The sequence below is a fragment of the Pipistrellus hanaki genome, assembly GCF_964339955.1.
Source record: "Pipistrellus hanaki genome assembly, chromosome: 3".
In the NCBI taxonomy this organism is placed as follows: domain Eukaryota; kingdom Metazoa; phylum Chordata; class Mammalia; order Chiroptera; family Vespertilionidae; genus Pipistrellus; species Pipistrellus hanaki.
The window spans coordinates 147,365,458-147,382,266 of record NC_140505.1 but is presented as its reverse complement, the minus strand read 5'-3'; the positions used below and the strand labels follow the sequence as shown (position 1 = coordinate 147,382,266).

Below are 16,809 nucleotides of genomic sequence, written 5' to 3'. Positions count from 1 at the left end.
GTCAGAGAGAAAACACCCGGAGATAAAAGAGGAAAAGAGTTTCAAGATGCAGGAATGTGCTTGAATTTTCAAAAGATCAAACTTGAGCACAATGATTGATTATGTTCTTCATTCTTTGAGGAAATAGGATATTTACTAGGAAAGAGGAGAGACTTGGGCAGAATGTAAGAGTGAACTTTGAAGATCTAGGAGGCTATTACGTAGAAGGGGAACAACTCTTATTTTTATAGCTCCAGAGAGGAGACCAGGGGATGGAGGTTACAGGGGATAGATTTCACCTTAAAGTGAGAAAGAAAAGTCTAATGATTCAAGTTATTTGAAAACAGAATTACTTTCCCTTTGAGATGGCGATTTTCTTATTGCTGAAAGCAGTTAAGGAAAACCTACTTGACAGCCACGAGGCAAGTTGTAAAAGGGATTCCTGTGAATTCACTGGGGGCTTTTAACTCTGCCAAATGCCTATGCTATGTTCCTACACTGCCGGTTCCTTTAGTAAACCAATGAAGAGCAGCGGTGCTTACTTAAGGTAAGGAGGATTTTCTCTGTGAAGTTTACAGTGTGAAGCCTTCCCCTTACAATTTACAAGTAATGGAGGTGGAAAATAGGTGATTGCCTACATCGCTGACATTTTCAAAACAATTCATGTATTTGGGGTAATTTAAGTCACCATTTGGACTACATATCCTCACTTTTTTAATAGACGCTGTTTCTAAGCCTCTACTCACTTGTCTTTGCCTCAATGATTCTGACTACATAAACAACTGACTGGATTTTCCTATGCTATACGAGATCTCCTTTGTTATGTATATATCTCAGCATTTCTGCCTCAGGCAGATTTTGTTCAGAGCATTCTGCAAACACCACCCTGATTTACTAGGTAGAGTATCTCCTCTCCCATGTTACCAACACCATTATTTCCAACGCAGAGGAAATCATAGTTTGACAAATTTATGAGAAGAAAACCACAGAACCCACACATCTCCTAAATTGATCCTGCAGAGGCTCGATCTGTTTGTTCTTTTATTCTCGCAGCCTAATGACAGTGGTGTGACCTGGAGACTTCCTCGTATCTTCACTATGGACACCCAAGCCATTGGGAAAAGGGCCAAGACTGAGCCCTCCGCCCTCCCAGGAGATGAACACAACTCATCAAAGTAAGTGGAAACTTTTGTGCCCACGGGTGAAGGGCAGCACAAAGGCACATGTGTGCTGGGAAGGGGGGACGGAGGGGAGGGTGGCACCATCTGTTGCACCTGTTGTGAAGAACAGTTGATCCCCAGACCATGCTGTCGATTGCAATCAAGAGTTGGAGTGTACTGAATTGCTATTTCCTCTTGGGTTCAAGTGCTTTGTAAAACTTGCTTTAAACTTAGATTTTTGCAAAGTTTTGAGTCACCAGAACCCGCCATCTCTTAGGGTAAACTGAGGGGGGAAAGAATATCAACCCTTTGTTCTTGGCTTGTGAATTTGGAACGATGGTTTCTAAGGTTACACTTGGGTTTTCAACTTGAATCACAATATGTGGGTTTGCTTTTGAGAAGAATGTCTTTAATATTTAGTTGTACATGCATGAATGTGTATACACATGTGAGTGTGAATATGTTATATGTGAAATTTTGGACATTTATCTCTGAAGCTTCAGATTGAAAGTGGGAATTCCACTTGATATATTGTCACATGGTATTTGCATGCATATATATTATTAGGGGCATAGGAGAGAATGAAAAGAACATAGACCGCCGAAACCGGTTTGGCTCAATGGATAGAGCGTCGGCTTGGGGACTGAAAGGTCCATGGTTCGATTCCGGTCAAGGGCATGTACCTTGGTTGCGGGCATATCCCCAGTGGGGGGTGTGCAAGAGGCAGCTGATCGATGACTCTCTCTCATTGATGTTTCTAACTCTATCTCTCTCCCTTCCTCTCTGTATAAAATCAATAAAATATATTTAGAAAATAAAAAAAATGACAATATTTAAAAAAAAGAAAAGAACATAGACCAAGTACAGTCTATTCCTTTGAAAGACTTTAAAGAGAAACAGTATTTTTATATGGTAGTAATATCAAGCCAACATTAGAGTCCTTCTCACAGTCTTGAAGGTCAATAAAATTTACAAACAATATAGTCTAGAGAGGCAGAATCCTAAGATTCTAGGGTGTCTCTTGAAAATAATTCCAGGGTATCCCTTGAACATAATTTGCAGGTGAAAACACACTATAATGTTTTTCAATGCTATTGTGTTTATTTTTCTCACCTTTTAAAGCACCAAATAATCCTCAAAGGGGCTTTTTAAATTTAACATAATCATGGCAGTTTAGCTAAATTAGAAGAATTTATGATAGGCTCATTATTCCTAAAAACATTCGAAAGAACTAATTTGAAAACTAATGTAAACTACGTATAAGATTTCTTTCTCATTTCTTCTATGAATCAGTTAATTTATCTATTTTGTTTCATCTTCTGGGGGAAGGGAAGTGGGGTTATTAACAGGAGACCACTAGGGGGCAGCACAAAATTAGGAATCAAGAGTCTTGGGTTTGAGCTAACTGGTCACCAGCTGTGTCTCCTTGGGTGCTGGCCATCTAAACTCCGAGCTTCCTTCAGCCCTTGGTGGATGGCTCAGTTAGCAAAGGAGCCATGCTTCTCTCACATATTGATGTCTCTCTTTCTCTCTTTCTCCTCCCTCTCTAAAATCAAGAAACATGCCCTCCAGTAAGTATAAAGTATTTTTTTAAATAAATAAACTCTTAACTTTCGTTTCCTCATCATCACCATGCCAGAATTTGATATATTGTTATTGCTGCTTTTAGGATTTTGTTGTGACTATGACCGATTGGGAGGGCCTGACGTTCTGGGGGACACGAGATGGGAACCCAAGGGTGGACCACCAGGAGTCTAGTTTGAGGAAAGGTGGAGCCTCCTGGAGACATTCCACTCTACAGCAGTGTGGTTTGGTCCAGGTTTAGTGAGAAGCTCAGGAAAGGGAGGGACGTTGAGTGCAGGCAGGGTGTGCTCCTTCCTCTGACGCATAATGCAGGATGTGATGTGTTCAGCTGTTAGGGCAGAGCACATGCAGATGAATATCAGTCTGTTAATTTATAACAGGACATTACTGTGTCAGGGGTTAGAATACTCCTGTTTCTGTAATCAGAGCGTTCTCTCCCTTTGGGCAGACTGAAGTGAAAAGCCAAACAGCACTCAGAAGGTTGCCAGGTGACAACTGGGGAGTAGCTTCTGGATATGGTGCATCTGTCTCCCCTGGCCCAGTCTTCCTGGGACCAGAATTTTTGAAGTCTGATAAAGAAAGCCCCTTTCTGTTCTTGTGGCAAACTCACTGGCCACCAGTGCGGTTTTATTGACGGGCTTTGGAGAACAAAGGTTATGTGTATTTTAAAAAACTTGAATAAATGACCTCTGACTCCTCTTCTGAGCTATTATTTATGACTAGAGGTCTGGTGCACAAATTCATGCACAGGTGGGGTCCCTTGGGGTGGCCTGTGGGGAATGAGCCCCAGCTCATGCCCCCAGCCTCACAGCCCCACAGCCCCACCTGGCACCCCACCGTGGCCTGGAGCCACCGCCCTGTAGAGGGCCACCGGGGAAGGCACATGGGCATTTCTTTTAATTGTTGTCAGCTGATAACAAGATGATCGGCAGAGCTGCATCTATTGTAGAATACACATTTGCTCAAGATGGTGGAAAGTGTAATCAGCTTGGCCTTCATATCAGCCCAGGTGTCACAGGGGTGGGACTAGATATGTAAATCAAGACAAGCAACTGGAATGCTAGGGCCTACTTAAGAATGCAAATAAGTTGGTGATAACTTCCTGGTATTGGAGTATAAAATAAATGTTCTGGGAGGGGTCATCATCATCATCTTCCTGACTCTCCAGCAGACAGAATGGCGGCCCACCCAGCTCTCATCTTAAAATCTATCTCTGTGTGTTCTCTCTTTATTTCTATTATTTTTCAATCCCTGGCCGCCTCCACTTAGAACCAGTTCGTTCATCTCTCTTTCTGTACGGGACATGGAAAAGGGAGATCTCCACCACACCAGGCCCCCGCACCGCCCTGACCTGCTCCACCATCCAACCTGCAGGGCAATCAGTCAGGGCTGGCTTCCACCCTTCCCCCCACCCCTCCCTCAGCACCTGGGAGCCTGGCAGCAGTCCTCCCCCCTCCCCCCCAGGGCTGCTCCCAGTCTGCAGGCTATCAGCAGGACGATCAGGCCCCTGCTCGCACCCACCTTGGCCTGGGGCTGCCCCCTCACCTGCTCCACCATCCCACTGCAGTCCCACTTTTGTTGGGGCCCATGGGGCCAGCAGCACCTCCATTGCTGCCACTGCTGCCAGTGCCATGTAGCTGATGCCCACCATGCTCACACTGCCTCCTGGTGGTCAGTGCACATCATAGTGAGCAGTCAAACTCCCAGTTGAGCAATTTGTAATTAGGCTTTTATTATATAGGATTCTGGGGTATCACCAAGTAGTGGCATAGCTGAATGGTAGAGGAGTTCTGGCCCTGGCACCAGACTGCCTGGTTCAGCCATGCCCACTGGGCAAGTTATGGATCTTCCTGTGACACTATCTTCTTTTCTCTAAAATGGGAGAATAATAGTATTAGCGTTCCAAAACTGTCATGAAGATTAAATGAGTTAACACATGAAGCATTCTTGCCACATGGTGAGTGCTTAGATGTTCACTATTTTGAGAATGTGCTTGCCTTTTTCTTTGCAATTGTTTTGGGTCTTAATGAGTTTAATATAAGTAATTGCTTATTGTGTTTCATAACAAGGTGGTTTTATAACACAGTCAAGTATTTAATTATACATTAGTTAGTAGACATACTAGCCAATTTTTAACGGTAATACTATTATGACTAGTATCATTGTAATGAATCATACTAAAACAAAACTGTTAAATTAATGAGCATGTAAAGAAAATACAGTTCCCCAACCCTTATTTATAGTTTCTCTTTCCACATTTTCATTTACCTACAGTCAACTGCTGTCTGAAAATATTAAATTGAAAATTCCAGAAATAAATAATTCATAAGATTTACATTTCCGGCTATTCTGAATACATGAGGAAATCTCGTTTGGCCCGCTCCATCCCACCGGGACATGAATATCAGCCCTTTATCCAGCATCTCCATGCTCTTGACACTCCCGCCTGTAAGTCACTCAGCAGCCATCATGGTTTTCACATCAGTCACAGTATCACAGTGCTTGTGCTCAAGTAACTCTTATTTTACTTAATAGTGATCCCCAAAGTGCAAGAGTGGTGATGCTGGCCATTTGAATATGCCAAAGAGAAGCCATAAAGTGCTTCCTTCAACTGAAAAGGTCGGTATAGTACAATGAGATTTTTTGAGAGAGAGAGAGAGAGAGAGAGAGAGAGAGAGAGAGATCACCCTCATTCACATAACTTTTATTATAGTATATTGTTATAATTGTTCTATTTGACTATTAGTTATTATTGTTCCTCTTCTTACTGTACCTGACTTATACATTAAACTTTACCATAGGTGTGTATGTTTAAGGAAAAGATAGTATATAAAGGGTTCAGTACTATCCATAGTTTCAGGCATCCTTTGGGGTTCTTGAAAGGTATTCCCCATGGATAATGGGGAACTCTATTTACATCTGGTTGAAGTTCTTTTCAATAAGAGTGATGGCCTTCAAAGAGAGACAATCTATTGATCACTGCCAGAGTTGTGCCATGAAAAAAAGAGTCTTGGGGACATGTTTTGCACATATTAGTCAAGTTCAATATGAGATTTTTGCATAAGTGTGTCAGGGTATGTTTGTGCTATCTATTCCCATTCCCATTGTATGGTTGGGTCAGAGTAATTAAGAAAAACAAATGGTTCTATAAAGTACTGGGTAGCCCTGGCTGAGTAGGTAGCTCAATTGGTTAGATCATTGTCCCAATATGCCAAGGTTGTGGCTTCAATCCCTTGTCAAGGTACTTAGAATTATCAACCAATGAATGCATAAATAAGTAGAACAACAATGTTTTTCTCTCTCTTCCTTCCTCTATCTCTTTAAAATCAGTCAATAGCCCAGCTGGTGTGGCTCAATGGTTGAGTGTAGACCCATGAACCAAGAGGTTACTATGATAGTTCAATTCCTGGTTAGAGTACATGCCCTGGTTTCAGGCTTGATCCCTAGGAGGGGGCATGCAGGAGGCACCAATAGATGATGTTTCTCTCTCATCAATGTTTCTGTCTCTCTATTCCTCTCCCTTCCTCTCTCTCTCTCTCTCTAAAAGTCAATAAAAATATATTTAAAAATAAATCAATAAATAATCATTCAAAACACGGGGTAAAAATAAAACACTAAATAAAAATAGAGGACAATTTAAAGTCCCATAAATGGAGCTTTTTTAGCAATTTTAAGTAGATGCAATTAAATTGCTTGTTCTACAGTTGTTTTTGAATCATTTTATTCATGTAAAATATATTATTCCAAGCAATTTTAATCTCATCTTTTAAGGGTTTAAAACTTACTTAATAGGCAGAAAGCAAAAAAAAAAAAATGTAGTAAAATGTGTAAATCATTTGTACAAATAATCGATAATAGGATTTATTAGATAATATAATAGCCAGTATAACACTTAATCTTGAGTAACTGAATAATTTGTGAAGGACTTCATGACTTTTTAAGAAATTTATAATCGCATGGTTAGATTTAGATCAGTGCCTTGGGTAATTTCAGGATATAAAATAATAAAAATATTGTAGAATTAATTCTTGAAATTTGGAATGTAAAGAGCTTGATTGATGCTGTGCAATCATGGTTTTCATCACACACTTTCTTTAGCTGTTGAATTATATCCATTGGCTTTTAGCGCCATTTTTGTACTTAGAAAAATCCCCTTCACATTCATCTCTGTTCCCAGCACCCTCTCCCTGCTGCTTTACCTGTTCGGAGTTGCATGTGCATACCACACAGAGAGTCCGGGGCAGGGCAGGAGACACTGCCACTAGAAACAAAAACAAAAATCAATGTTTGTGTTTCATATTTTTCAAAACGATGCATTTATATGGCAGAGTAGATGAAATAGGATAAGAACTGCTCCTTCCAAACCCAGCCAGTGTGGCTCAGTGGTTGAGCATCAGCCTATGAACCAATAGGATCCTGATCAGGGTACATGCCTGGGTTGCAGGCTCAGTTCCCAGTATAGGGCATGCAGGAGGCAGCCGATCAATGATTCGCTCTCATCATTGATGTTTCTATCTCTCTCCCACCTCTCCCTTCCTCTCTGAAATCATTAAATATATATATGTATATATATATATATATATATATATATATATATATATATATATATACAATTTTTTTTTTAAACAACTGCTCCTTCCTGGTGAAAGTAATGAGAATGGGTTAGTTCTCAGAGAAATATGCCCACAGAGGCAATGCCTAGGGCCACAGTGTCTTCTGTGTGCCTCCACAGTTGATGGTTTGGCTCTTGCTTAGTAGGTTTAGAAACTCAATTTGGTCCATGTATCTAGATAATCAGCCTCTTACAGACTCACATTAACCAATGTATTTCAGATTGATGCATAAATCAAAATCCCAATTAGGTTGCAATAAAGAACTATGTAGTCTTTCCTGCTACCATAATAACTAAGCTGGCCAGAACAGGGTGTCTTTTTGCTCTCTGCTGTGACCAAGGTGCCTGGCACAGAATTTTGCACACAGCAGCCATCTGATAGATATTAACTAAATTTACCAAGAAAGAGAAGAGAAAAGGCAGTAGACTAAGAAGGGATATAATTCTGAGTGAAATGTCATCCAGATCATAAAAGCTTATCTTGCCTCCTCAGAAAACATAGTTGTCGAGTTACTAGTTCATACTAGTTCATATTAGCTCTTCAGATTCCATTTGTCCCCTTGAGAAAAATAAAATTAATTAAATTATTTTTGCCTTTTCGTTGCTATTCAGCCTTCCTCATTCTCTTTATAACTCTGTCTTTCTTCAGAGAGGTTACACTAGAGGTGGTGAAATCTCAACTTTTCCAGCCCTACCTCTCAGAGACTCAACCCTGGTCATGTTGCTCAGACTTCCCAGATCTCCCTGGGTGCATATCAATAATCACTTTGTTCTTGGAAGTAATTTCTTCCAAATTCAGGGTCACCTTCCTCACCTGCATGTGTAATTCACAAAAAGCATCTGAAAGAGGAGCTAATGCTGCACTAGAAGATAATATATGTCAACACCCTCACCCTCACACACAAGGCAATGACAAAAAATAAAAGTAAGTTGTAAATTACTATATTTGAAACAAATGGCTCCTTGTTATTTCAGAGTTACAGGTATGTACAGTATTGTCAATACAAATCTCATCCTGTCTGACTTTTCGGGCTCAAGGTTGTGCAACAGTTTTCTATGTGAAAAAACGGTAAACAGTCTAATAATTTCCTCATTCTAATTCTTGGCTTAAATCAGGACTATGCATACCTGAAACAAAGAATCACTTAACTGACAGCTCAAAGCTCCCAAGGCTGATCATTAACCTAAATAGCTCTGAATCCTGCTTAGAAAGTGCAGGAGGCAGAGACCAGATAGGTCCCCTGGGCAATGCCAAAAAATCCTGCAGGCCTTTCCCTGTCCTGGGCCACAGCCTCTAACTAACACAATGTATATTGAATCGGGAAGAAGCACAAAAGTCTGACTTCTTCTCTTAGCTTTCTTTCCCAACAAATGGTAAGGGAAATTCTCCCTGTTAAGGCTGTTACTATTATCTTTATTATTAATGCTTAAAATAATAAGATAACGTTGAGAATTATGCCCATTGTTAGTGGTGCTAATAATGACTTTTATTAATCAAAAGTCTGTTCTGGCCAAGCCTTTTCCTAGTATTTTACAGATATTGTTTCATTTAATCTTCAAGCCCTAGCTGATTATCTCAGTGGTTAGAGCCCACAGACTGAAAGGTCTCAGGTTAAATTCCGTCAAGGGCACCTACTTCAGTTACAATGGCCCCGGTCAATCTTGGTGCGTGCTGAAGGCAATCAATCGATGTGTTTCTCTCACAACCATGTTTCTCTCACTGCCTCTCCCTATTTCTTCCAGTCTCTCTAAAAAATAAAAAATAAATAAAAACAATGGAAAAAATAAAAAATAACATAATAAAACAACTCTATGAAGTTGTATCTCTTTCATTAAACATGAGGAAATTGAGGCCTGGAGGGTTTAAAAACTTGCTTAAGATCACTCAACAATAAGTGGCATAACCAGTACTGTGTGACTCCAGAGCTTACTTCCTTAACTAGTACTTTTGACCTCTTCTATCTTAAATCCCAGGAAGGTAATTAGCCGCCTAACACATAGCAACAAGGGAAATCTCAAATTTCTAAAAATCTCATTAGATTGTTTTTTACATTGACCCTTTGATCAGTCTTGAGTGTTGTTGGGGGCATATATGTATAGCTCACCTATCATTATGCTTCGCTAAACTTTTTATCTCTTTAGGGTGTACATCTCATCCTATTAGGAGGAAAACGAGGAGCGGCAGACGATAGATCAGTTACTTGTGTTACCATAACAGCTTTGAGTTCAGCTGAGAGCCTTTGAAACTGATGCACAAAATTAAGCTTCGGGATTATCTATTTCTTTAGTAGTTCATTCATCTGGACATAATGAGATGAGTCAGCCAGTAACCAAATCCCACTTACAATTGTGACGTCTTAGGAAGAAAAACTTCATGTATTATACTTCTGCCGTTGTTGCCATAAGAACATTTGCTTTAATCTTTTCTTTTTTGTGGTTGGAATTCTGTACATACAACTTCTGAATAGCATCTAATTACTATGGAATTATAGTTTTCCAATTTCTAAGTATGGACTTCGTTTTTTTCAAATGTTTATAAAGGAAAGCTAATATATTAATTACTTTCAGGTCTATTTTTTCCTATTTTGCTTTTGTATGATGTTTCAGAAGTTGTCAATATTAACAGAAAGATATGCAGACAAATGAATCTATCCCATTTTTTAAGGATGCTTAGAGAAGACAATATTTCTCTCCCAAAATTTTAGTACTTATTGAAGAAATTACTCTCTAATATCTAATTTCTATCCCTGTGGGTGAGTTGCATTTCTTCTGGCTTCATCCCCTTGCAAATGGAGGATAGTTTGTCATAGGAACAGGGAAGGGTTTGCTTATATGCTATAAAATATTCTTTTTGATAGGTGAAAAAGACCCAGAAATTAAATTTTAATAGGCCTCCAGATTTGGGCAGCAGTCAAAGATTTTCTCTATAGCAACAATTATACACACCACTGATCTGAAATCAAATATTTATGTCTTCCCCGCCTGCTAGAGAACTAGCATTTTGCTAGTTATTGCTATTACCAGGGCAATTCAATAGAGGGCAAAAGAGACTAAAAATGTCATTTCACAGTGGAAACTACAAGGGAAAGTAATAACGAGCCTGGAAAAGATTAAGTACAATTGGAAATGAGTCTGAACTGAAATAAAATAGTATGTTTGAGTGAATTTTTTAGGGCTGTAATATTAACTTCTACTAAAGAATTTTGGTTTTGCCTATCGCTAAAATACACACACACACACACACACACACACACACACACACAGCCTGATGCTAGCAGGAGGCAAAAGCTCTTCCTCATTTCCTAAAAGTACAGTTCGAAGAAGACTCATTATGCCTTGGGGGGAAATGTCACCATTTTAAAAAATGAAATAGAAATTATACTTTCCTTTGGAAAAACTTTCTTTCCTTTGTTGTTGCAACCTAGAAGGCAGTAACAGAGTAAATTCTGCTGACGAGGTGTCATCCACCTCCAAGGACCAGAGCTGCCATCAATCACCACCTCTATGGTCATCACTTTACCCATTGCTACACTGTGATATCTTTGGGGTTACAATCTTACAACAAATTCCCCAAACCAGGTACTTTTCAGGAACTATTAGAGAGCTGCCTTGAAGAATTTATGATTTAGAAACTTGCATTAAAGTATTATATTGCCATTCTTTCCTGACTTTATTTCTTTTCTGTTGACATTTCTGTTGATTTTATTTGGTTCTAGGGAAGTCGTGAAATTCTGTCATTTCTTCCCATTTGGCTCCAAATATACAATCCAACAGATCTTGTTAGGATCTCTACAATCTCAACTGGGAGGCTTTACACTAGGGATGGCTCCAGTGAGGGAGAATAGTCCCTTGGAAAAGTGCTCGTATGACCCAGAAGGACAGAAGGACCAGAGACAAGGGAAGGAAACTAGTAATAGAAGGCAGTTCTGGGGGGCTGGGGTGGGAGCAGGGTCTGAAGGAGCCGAGGCAGGGGCGGCGAGGGGGGCGGGGAAGAAGGTAGTTCTGATTGAATGGTGTGCCTGGAGAGTTCAGAAGAGGGAGGGAACACTGGGTCTGCTAGAATCTGGGAGGCTCCACGGAGAAGGCTCTTGCAGAGATAGGCGGAAAGCGGATGTCTAGATGATGTAAGTAGCAATTGTGAAGTCTGGGAGGATGGAAGGAGGAAGGATGCTCACGGAGCAGTAAGCAGAGCTGTCTGTGATGCAGTGTTCATGAAGACAAGGGGTAGGAGGTAAGGATGGGAACCTCCGGGGCAGGCCTTGAATAATAGGCTAGATCCGTGGTGGGCAAACTGCGACTCACAAGCCACATGCAGCTCTTTGGCCCCTTGAGTGTGGCTCTTCCACAAAATACCACGGCCTGGGAGAATCTATTTTGAAGATGTGGTGTTAGAAGAAGTTTAAGTTTTTAAAAAAAAATGGCTCTCAAAAGAAATTTCTATGGTTGTACTGTTGATATTTGACTCTGTTGACTAATGAGTTTGCCGACCACTGGGCTAGGAGATTTGAACTGTATTCTCCATGTGGATTCAAGTTGTTGAAGATTTCTAGGATAGGGAAGTGACATGATAAAAGTGGAATTTTCAGGAGATTCATGTGGAAGTCAAGTGCAACACACATGTGAGAGGAATGGGAATTCCCTCCCTAAAATGGAAAGACACATTAGAAATTCCTATAAAATGTCAGGTACCATTCATTTATTAGCAAGCATTTATTGAGTGATTATTCTATGATAGGTAGCACTCTAGGCCCAGGAATACAGTAATTCACAAGGTGGGTCTAGGTTTCGTAGGGCCTGAAGTTCACACAATGTGAGGGGCCTTCTTTAAGAAAAAATATATAAACTGAAAGATAGAAAATATAGGGTTTTATAATTTACTCAAAAGATGAAAAGTAAATAAATAAAAACAAAAGCCTGCCATATTATAGAAACAGTAGTTTTACATGGATAGGGTAGTTTTTTTTAACCCACCCTTTAAAAAATATCATTATTTCTTTCTTTGCCAAGAATATACTAACAAGGTATATTCCTTTTTTCATCCTATGATATACTTTTAAGAATCTCGGAAAGTAACCTTAAAAAAAAAAAAAAAAAAAAAAAAAAAAAAAAAAAAGACAGAGAGAGAGAGAGAGAGAGAGAGAGAGAGAGAGAGAGGGATTTCACTTAGTCTTCCTGATGGACTCTTCCATATTAGCCAACTTTAAACACCCCTATCGTCTGCTGCATTATACTTCCTTTAAAATATTTCCTCATAAGGATTTAGCAAGGAAGTGGCAATTTTATTGAAGTGGCTGTATTTTTCCTCTTTCTTTTGAAACGTACTTAACAAGTAGTTCACTTGAGTCAGACTACTAGAGCCAGACTTCTAGAGCCAGACTACTAGAAGCTTGAGATATTTCCAGGAAAACTGGGGGTTGGGGAGGAATATTAGAATCTATGGGAAGAAAAGTTAAAAAACAATACCCTATGTTTCTGAGAAGTTGACACACAATTCCAATGGCTTACTCCTAAACTATAACAATAAAATGTCGCTGCTGTTATTCTGCATTGCAGACAAAGGGATGGAGAACCGGAGTTCTCTAGCTCTTGTGTCTAAGAGGCAGTGGCATGAAATTGGCTTCAAGCAGAAAATCGGAGTTTGAATTCCTGCTTCATCGGTTACCAGCTATGCCAGAAACTACTAACTGACCTAAGTACTCATTGTCGGCTTATAATTAGTAATAGAACACCGTGTGTTTTAGCAGGGCGCATGGCTGCCCAGGCATGGGCTCCACTTCCCAGGCTTCCTTTGCAGGTAGGTGTGGCCATACAACCAGGCTGAGGCCCATGGGGTGTAAGTAGAAAGGATTTATCATCTCCTTAAGGACAAAGCTACCTGCCCTAAATGTTGTCTTTCTCCCTCTCATAGGTTGGAATATGGACATGGCAGCCACCAACCTTTGGCAACAAATGGCGGTGGCAAGATGAAGGGACCCTGGGTCCTGGAATGACATCATGGAGGAGAGCTGCTCCAAGAGCCTGGATTGTTCCCGTCGTCGGGGCTGTTAGGAAATAACCATTAATTTAATTAATTATGCCATGATATTTTATGGTCTTTTAATTTCAAACTGTAAACTCGAAAATACACTTGTTAAGTGCCATCTGTGTTCAGCCTTTCTGATCTCCATTTCTTTTCTGTAAACGGACCATAATGTCTCTCTCACATCCTAGCTATGAAGGTTAAATGAGAAAATGCATGGAAGGATGAGAGGGAAGGATGAGCATGATAAAAACTTGTTGTCTTCCCTTCATCCATTTGGGAGCTTGTGTTGTATTTATCTTTTCAGGGAATGTAGGAAACACAGAGATTTCATGTCAAGCTGCTGAATAAGAGGATTCACACTGTAACAGGAGACCCTCACTCTAAAAATAGGGGTGTCGAACTCAATCAGAGAAGGGGCCAAAATCTAAAATCCAGCCTAAATCGCGGGCCGAATGGTTTACTGAATGGTTTACTTGAAGCCAATTTCATGCCACTGCCTCTTAGACACAAGAGCTAGAGAACTCCAGTTCTCCATAAACTGACAATGTCATAAACTGACAGCGGAGTGCAGTGATGACAGCGCGGTGCGGGCCACATTGCAAGGCCTGGTGGGCTGGATTTGGCCCGCGGGCCTTGTGTTTGACACATGTGCTCTAAAACATTCCGAGTGTTGTTTGAATATGCTCAGGAAATCACACATTAGTCAGATGAAATCCAGTTGTTCCAGCAACAGGTTCCCCATTAAATCTCCAGTAACTAGCACACAGCCTGGCGCACAGTAGGCCCTCAATAGATATTTATGGAAAGAACAACTACCCAGTCAAAGACCATTGGGAGTGGAGGTTGGAAGTGCTCGGGATTCCGAGCGATAACAACTCCTGTTGTGGGAAATTGGTTAATGTTAATGTATGTGAAAGTTCCTAGCAATTACATGGTGTGCATATATTAAAAGTTTTAACGAGACCATAAGCTTCTTGAGGGTCAGTCCTGGGTCTTGTTTTATGGTGTTTTTGAAGGCACAGCACATAGTAAGACTAAGTAAATATTTGTTGAGTGAGAAGAACACTCATGTAGCCAAAACCTGTTTGGCTCAATGGATAGGCTTGGGGACTGAAGGGTCCCGGGTTCGATTCCGGTCAAGGGCATGTACCTTGGTTGCGGGCATATCCCCAGTAGGGGGTGTGCAAGAGGCAGCTGATCAATGACTCTCTCTCATCGATGTTTCTAACTCTCTATCTCTCTCCTTTCCTCTATGTACAAAATCAATAAAATATATTTTAAAAAAAAATAACACTCATGTAAAATGAGAGTTAGGCATTTTTATCTCCATCACTTCCCTCTTCTACCCTGACCACTGCTCCAATGAATGAGGAAATGGACATGCAAAAGTGAAGCAACTTGCCCACATCGGCACAGTTAACAAGTAGCAGAGTCAAGATCTGAACCAAACCCAGGACATACTGGGTCCTCATTTTGAAGTCTTTCCACCTTGAGCCTAGATATCCTTTCTTGAGAGCAGACTTTGAGATAAGTAAGGCATTTGTATACCAGTGGATGAAGAAAGGCAACTTGAAGGGGAAATGAGGTGGCTGGAATACTTTCTTTTCTAATTTTACAGATTTGCCTCGGTAATGCACAACCCGATAGCAATGGTCATTCTTTCCATTCCTTGCTTCTTAGATGGTATAAACAGTTCTAAAAACAAAAACAAAAACAAACAAACAGAAAACTTACTCCTATTTTCTTCACCAATCTATGATGTAACTAGAACGTTTGAATCCCTATGGGCAAAAAGTTTAAATAATTGTTAGAGACTCTGTTAAGTGGCCAGAGTAACAAACCTCCAGCCCTCTGCCTTGGGTGGTGTTTACACGGGAGAGGAGAAAAAGGAGAAGCCAGGAGCAGGGCTATCTCGCTCTCACGGTTTGCCATGCCCTTTACGTGGCATAGAGATATCAGAGCAACAGATGAGTCACTGATGCTGAGCAAGATAATTCACTGCCGGTCAGCAGAGCCGGTTCCCCTGAGCCAATGTGGCGGAGGAGTTGCTTGTGGATGGCTTGGTTAGGGCCCGCTTAAGATGAAGTTCTGAGAAAGACAAGTTTTTTCTCCCCAACACATTTCCCCTCCAAACGTATCTCCGCCACCACTGTTTTTGGAGGCATGTTGATTTTAGCAACTATCTGATAAGAAAGATATTGGCCAACTAGGTTTTAGTTGGATGCTTTTACAGGGACATTTGTATATTTAAGAAGCTGGTGAGGCCTGGCCGAAATGGCTCAATTGGTTGAGCATTGTCCCGTGCACTGAAAGGTTGCCAGTTTAATTCCAAGTCAGGGTACGTACATGGGTTGCGAGTTCAATCCCTGGCTGAAGAATGTACAGAAAGCAGCCGATCAATGTTTCTCTCGCACATCAATGTTTCTCTCTCTCTTTCTCCCTCTCTCTCCCCCTTCCTCTCTCTAAGTATATCCTCAGGTGAGGATTAATGATAATAATAAGAAACATTTTTTAAAAAAAAAAATAGCTGGATGCCGAAACTGGTTTGGCTCAGTGGATAGAGCATCAGCCTGTGGACTGAAGCTGTTCCTGGTCAAGGGCATGTACCTTGGTTGCGGGCACATCCCTGGTGGGGGGTGTGCAGGAGGCAGTTGATCGATGATTCTCTCTCATCGGTGCTTCTAACTCTCTATCCCTCTCTCTTCCTCTCTGTAAAAAATCAATAAAATATATTTTTAAAATAATATTAAAAAATTTTAAAAAATAGCTGGAGATCTGGGAGGAGAGGAGTGGCTACTCAGCATGGAGGAGTCATATGAGTGAAATGTCCTGGAAGCCTGGAGAAGAGTTCAAGAAGGAGGAAGTAGGGTCACTTTATGAAGCATCTCCTGCGCTAGGATTTAACTTTTTAAATTTACTTTATTGGGTGACTTTGGTTAATAAAATTATATACATTTCAAGTGCACAGTCCCATGATACATTAACTGTATATTGCACTGTGCGTCCACCACCCAAGGTCAAACCTTCTGTCACTACTTATTTAACCCCTCTGCCCTTTATTAGCTGCCCTTCCTTCTGTTGTCTGTGCCTATGAGTTTTTCTTTCTTTGTTTTTTCTTGTTTGTTCATTTGTTGCTTTCAGTTCTGTATCCCACATGTGAGTGACATCTTATGATTCTTAACTTTTTCTGTCTGACTTGTTTCACTTAGCATAATATCCTCAAGACCCATCCACATTGTCACAAATGGCAGTATTTCATCTTTTCTTCTAGCTGAGTAGCATTCCATTGCATATAGGTACTATATCTTCTTTATCCAATCATCTATAAAATACCATATGCTTCATATATAGAGTGAGCTATTCATACAAGTTCTCCCTCCCAGATAGAAAATACAGAGAATTAAAATATAAGTAACAAATAAGCATTAATATTAAATGCCAGCATGGGGAAA

General features: G+C 40.4%; 1 long non-coding RNA gene across 1 annotated transcript; it reads right to left on the bottom strand.

Annotated features, from left to right (window-relative positions):
- Positions 1-4,482: 4,482 nt before the first annotated feature.
- LOC311618922 lies at positions 4,483-13,377 on the bottom strand. Its single transcript, XR_014794416.1, has 3 exons — positions 13,273-13,377; positions 6,923-6,984; positions 4,483-4,595 (listed from the first exon to the last, which is right to left on the bottom strand). It is a non-coding gene; the product is annotated as an uncharacterized lncRNA (long non-coding RNA).
- Between the last annotated feature and the right edge of the window lie 3,432 nt (positions 13,378-16,809).